Below are 6,559 nucleotides of genomic sequence, written 5' to 3'. Positions count from 1 at the left end.
GAGGTGGACAAAATGTGTAGCCAGCGAGGGCGCATACTTTGAATAAAATATTTGTTATCATTCTCTTGAAATAAATGTGTTTTTTTCTTGAAAAAATGCCGGCTTCATATGTATACAGCGGGTATGTGACGCACGGCAGATGCATGATTTTACGTTTTATTGAATTTGCTAGTGTTTTTGTAAAAACATAGATCAAAAGGATTTTAATTTTTACAAACATAAAGGAATAAAAATAAACAGGTAAGGCGCGGAAATAAATCTTACGATTTTATTTTGTAACACCGCTAATTGGTATGAAACTGTTCTATTTGTCACTAAATTTATTACCGATATTTTTGTGCACGGTTGTTGTCTTTGAATTATAATATTATATTCATATTCTAAAAAATAATTTTTATCATGTATGTTTCCAAACTTCTTTCGTATGGGAACTTACATATTGATATTTTTTAGGGATTTTTGAATATCGACGGGTGAGTGGAAGAACGTAGTGTCTGATTTTTGTTTCAAGAAACGTCGTATCGCGCCATGGTTCCAATACATGTCGTATCTAGCTTGTCGTTGGACTGACGTAGTATTTCGCTCGCAGATTCCAAAGACGTCTTAACTCGTTGACAACCCAAGAGACGTCGTGCTTTTCTCGGGGTTCAAAAAACGTATTTTGTTTACTGTTCAGAACACGTCGTACCTCGCCCGCTGTTCACGAGAAGTCATATCTCGTTCGCAGTTTAAAAAACGTATCTCACAAATTTATCATTTTTCAGCCTGCATCAAATTTTCAATAAAACGGCACAATATACTTCATTTAAAAAATGACTTATGAAATATTTGTAAATAATTATTTAAAATTAATTGTGTTGCTGACAATAAAGAATATCTTGAAAATGATTTACTAATGTTTTACTTATGCTTAACTGAATATAATATAGAAAATAAATGAAGAAACTGGTTACCCAATAGAAAATGAGAAGTTGCTCACCAAAAAAACTACGATTCGAACTCATCTTACGAAATATATCCGTTGAGCGAGCTTAGGGTTTGCTGGTTAGCGAATTGTAGACTTAGGGTTTCTGGGCTTGCAGATTATGGGCTTGGGATTGGTGGGCTTGGAGTTTGTAGGATTGGGGTTTGTGGGTTTGGAGTTAGTTGTTTTGGTGGTTGTAGACTTGGGGCTGGCGGGCTTGGGGTTTTTGGGATTGGGTTTTTGGGGCTTGCGTGTAAGAAGATAGTGTGTTTAAAGTTTGTGGGCTCGGAATATGAGCCATTGGGATTTACAGACTATGGTTTAGTCAATTTTTTGTGGCCAGTTCAATTACACACCAGGTACTTAGAATATAAAAAATATATATAGTGCACCAACTGGGCTCTGTAGTTGACCAGCCTGGACATTTGGATGAATTTTAGTTACCCGAAAAAGAGAAAAAATATAGCGTGCACTTCCAGCTGGACTCCATAATCGGCCAAAGAGAATCAGAAAACTTGATCAATGTGTATTTGCTAAGTTACACATTGATGGTTGAAAACAACCTTTTGGATTTTAATTTTAGCTAAAGTTAACATCAAAACACCAAAACATTTTTCAATTACTGTACATCTTCATTAAACTGGACAATCTCATATTTGTTCTTAAATGTAACTGAGAAACACAGCGTCAAGGGATAATTTTCCGCTGTTGTTTTGGACTTTTGTGTTTTTATAATGTCTTTTAAATCAAAATTTGTTTCTCATTTATATTTGAGAACGAATATGGAATTGTCCAGTTTAATGAAGATGTACAGTAATTGAAAAATGTTTTGGTATTTTGATGTTAACTTTAGCTAACATTAAAATCCAAAAGGTTGTTTTCAACCATCAATGTTTATCTTAGCAAATACACATGGATAAAGTTTTCTGATTCTCTTTGGACTTCTCACATTTCCATTTTCACAACCATAAAACTAAATCCATATTTATTTTTAATACCAACACGGAATTTCAAGTGTCTCCTTTACTCATTTCTCAACTGGCGTTCTAAGGCTTGATAAGGGACCACATTCGGTCCGAAACGTTGCTATTTTTTCAAAATACGAGGTTTTTTTTACTTTATTTCGCTAATTAATGGTTTTACTTTTCTATAACCTGAATTTGGGAAACTACTTAAGCCGTATCTAAGTCCACCGAAACACGATGAGTATAGAACAAATGTTTTCAATGACTGCATCCGTATATCCATTTTCATTTGCACTTCACATAAGTCTTGAATGACCACTTTAGTCATTTTTTCTTCATCTTTTGTTTTTCGTTCTGGAATCAAATGATTGTTTCCCGTTTTCTAAGGTGAAAAAGTATTGGATTTTTTTACAAATTCCTCCAGAAAGTTAACAAAAATTAAAGTTACGGCTAATTATTTGTAGTTTCACTGACGATGGCCATATCAAAATTATTATTTTGAAGTTATCTATAATTTACCTAATTAAAGTTCTATAATAAAATTTTAATTACCCCAAGCAATAATGCAAAAATTTTCATTAATTTTTCTCGAAATTAGCAAAATAGCGTGTACATACTTTCGCATATTTTCTAATATTGCTATTTAATATTTTACAAATCTGCCGTGCAAGTTAAAGAGATACTTATATCACATTTCTAACAAAAATAAAATTTTCAAATTTATAATTTCGCAAAAGAAAGCTGAATATATCTAAGCAAATGAAAATTCTGAAAAACAGATAGATTTAATAAAATAACCATTTTTTTTGCCGCTGAAACTTGTGATTTTTTGCAGTCAGACCGAAAGTGACCGAAGAGTTATATTTTTTCTCTAGATCTCGGTATGACAATACAAATAAGAACTACCGTATGTCCACTCGGGTTTATTTTTACTTTTGAAAGCGTTGGGGTTTTGTATTTAATATAATGGTATTTAAACATTCATACAGAAATTAATTTCATGATAATTTTTTAACCAAAAATCGTTCTCGGGAATTTTCTACGAATTTTTAAAGGTATGTCATCTGCTCATTAATTTCCAGAAAGATTAATTTGAATATCATTCAATAATAAATCTTGACCTTCAGTTCTTCTAATTTTAATTTCAGCAAAACGAGACTTATTATTTCAAACTGCGTGAAATTTCTGAAGGTCAAAGTCATGTTCAACATTCACTTATTTGGGTAGTATTATGCGTGTTCCCATGAATCGTGGTTTGCAACTTATTTCATATAGCTGTCTTTCTTCTCCAATGATAGGAATGATTACAGTTCTACATCCGCAGTTCAAATCGAAATGAGCTGATTGGAAAGTATTGATTAAACTGTAATAATAGACTACACTCGAGTCGCGGGACTATCAACATTTAGCACAGGTACGTCCCCAATAGTGAGAACACATGAGGGGACCCAACTCCACGGGCTATTTACTATGTTCAAATGTCAACTGTTTGCATCCTGACAGTTTGTAGTGGCGATTTGAATCGTTATTATTAAAATTATGATTAAAATAAATAGAACGAAGGGAACGTTGAAAGAGATCACAAATTGAATTGTGCATTTGATGAACTCACCAAAATGTAGAAATGAGTAGTGGGGGCAAAGGGGTTATAGCGTCGTTCTCACTATCGGAAGAAAAGCGTACTCAATAGCGGGAGTTCGCAGTACTGAATTTTGCAGTACGACAACTCGAATGTATTTAAATAAATATCGCATATATTCTTTGCACCTAAAGTTTTATTAGGTAGAAATACATCCAGTGCTTTAAGTTTACAATAGGTTCTTTTTTTTTCAAAATACAATATAGAATTAAAATGAAAATTAAATTATTTTAACATAAAATAGACAAAGTTTGAACTATACTGCTATCTCCGTTTTGATAAGAACCACAAGGTAGGAATAACAGACTTCGCGCTGCTAACTGAAAAACAAGAGAATAATGGAAGTAGGAGAAGAAAAACAAAAAAGTGGTTAATGCTAGGTTCATCAAGAAAATAGGATTTAATATAAGAGAGAAAATTGTTACACAAACAAAAGATCCGAAGAAAAAGCGAAAAATGGGAAACAGGATTATCAGAGGAAATTCTTACGTTGTAAAAAAGTGGATTGAAGACTCGAACTGCGTATAGACACAACTACACCCGAGATTGGCAGGCGATGCTAGAAACGACTACCGCGTTTTTGCATTTTCTAGTTCTTAGGACTTGTCTGGTCTCTAAGTTACTATAGGCGCAGACGTTCTCTAAAAGACTATACTTTTAACGATAACTTTTTGGTATAGAGAGCCAAGAGAACCACTTTTTCCTTATGTATAAAAACATTTCCATTTTAGTGATGGCAGATGAGAAACCACACGCACGTACGCAGAACCATGTGCAATGTCTTATTTGGAATTGGTAAAATGTAATTGATATCATGTCTTTTTTTATTAAAGAATTAAATTTTTGGATAGAATTTATACATGTTTGGATTTTCTTTCGAGTACAGAAAAAATTTCTAATAATTGTTATGAAATTCACGAAGCAATGCATTCTAAATTCATTTTTTTCTGATTGTGTTTGTTCCATGGAAAAGTTCACAAAAAGTGCTGACGTAGTCAATGGATGCAGACTAGCTATATGTGTTGGTTAAAAATCTGCTGGTTATTTATAAAAAAATTATACTCTTTTAAAGATTTACATGTTAAAAATTGTTTGATAAAAAATGTAAGAATAATTAAAATTTTTTTAATAAACATACGATGGTGACAGCTTCTTCTCCCATTCTGCGATTACAGGTTGCCTTGTAATTTTTTTCTAAATAATAGTACAGCTCTTTTTCTAAGCTTGTTGTCAATTTCAGCTTTGTATGATTACAGTTGCAGTAGCAGTATTTATTTGAACAGAAAAAAAACTATCCCCCATCTCATTTGAGAGGCAACAACTTTTTTAATTTGTAAAAATAGCACTTTTAGACTGGATTTTATTCTAATTCCATAAATTAAAAATTGACAGAGTTATTTAATTTTTTGATGAGAAAGAAACATGCCGTCATTTTAAAACTACTTTTATGGAATGTAGTTGTAAAAACTATTTTTATCGCTAAGTGCACGTGATAGTACAGCTTTTATGGGAATAATCACCCACTTTTTTGGATGTCCTATCTAGGCAAGATGTAGAAATTTATTTGAAAATAGTCTATATTTTAAGAAAAGGGTAGTTTTTGGGAAAATTAATGACTATATTTGACTGAAATATTGCACATTATCTAAGAGTGGTAACAGGCATAGTTTCTCACAGTTTAAATTTTGTTGCTTGATTCTGGCAAAAATAATTGTATATTTAAAAAGGTCAAATCCACACATATTTTTAAATCAGAAGAATAGAAAAATTAGTTCGACGCAAAAACTTTGTTTTTCTATCTTTAGCGATGTTTACACGCACTATCGCATCTGTCCTATAATTTTAAATAGTGTCCACTGGCTTTAGTCAGAGGATGAACGATTTCTGAACATGCTGGTCTGCAACCCCAGGTTCGTAGCTGCCTCAGTGGTGCCGTCCGATTATGGCCAGACACACTTCATTGTCAGTAGAGACGCGTCAGTCGGGAAAGAACTGACAAAAGGAGCCATAATTTATTTTCAAATGAATCACAGAGAGTCTAAATTATTCAAATTATGTGTCCACTTTTCTAATCGCTAACGAGAAAAATGAAAAAGCAGAGTTCCCAGAAGTTTCCAGGGTTATAGTCTATTGTGAAACTATGAATCTTTGAATAAATCAGCTGCCAGATAGGTCCAATATGTGCAGAAAATCTCAAAAAAATCCTTGAAATCAGTGTAAAATGAACCAACAAAGTTTTTCTGAAACACAATAGTTATGAAGAAAGAAAATCTATATCAGGATTAAAAAACTCTAAAGCTTTGTCAGCCGTCCAATGACGAAGTAGTGAGTGCTTGAAAACACTACATAAACTGAATGCGAAATGTGTTTTAAATTTCGGAGATCGTCACTCATCGGTCTCAAGCATTTTAACACTTGGTGAATTGATGCGTCCAGAAGATGCAAAGAACTGTATTAGATATAGTTTAATTGTATTTCGATTAGTTCTTTTTTTAAACTTAATAAATGGGTAATAGTGAGTTAGAAACGGTTCAACAATAGGTCGTTTGATGTACGAGGGTAGTTCAATAAGTCCTTATAATGACCAACAGATGGCGCGCGAATAGCTCCAAATCATCTGTTTTCAGTCAGTACCACTCCCGACTAGATATATGGTGCAGTCACAGTCCACATCTTCTGAGTTTACGTGTTTTTATAACCAATTGAAAACAAAAAATTGTTCGTTAAGAAAAATGGAAAAAAAGGAGTTCAGAGCGGTAATCAAACATTTTCATTTAAAGGGTTTAACTCCATATGAGATAGAAAATGAATTGGACTCAGTTCATGGCACATCTGCCCCTGCCTTAGCAACGGTTTATAACTAGGTAAATGAATTTAAGCGTGGTCGTGCATCAATAAGTGACGAACCACGTTCAGGAAGGCCTGTAGAAGCAAGTACTCCCGAAATCATCAATAAAATCCACGATATGGTGTTGAAGGATAGAAGATTAA

Source organism: Belonocnema kinseyi, chromosome 4 (genome assembly GCF_010883055.1).
Source record: "Belonocnema kinseyi isolate 2016_QV_RU_SX_M_011 chromosome 4, B_treatae_v1, whole genome shotgun sequence".
NCBI lineage: Eukaryota > Metazoa > Arthropoda > Insecta > Hymenoptera > Cynipidae > Belonocnema > Belonocnema kinseyi.
Note: the sequence above shows the minus strand (reverse complement) of the source record.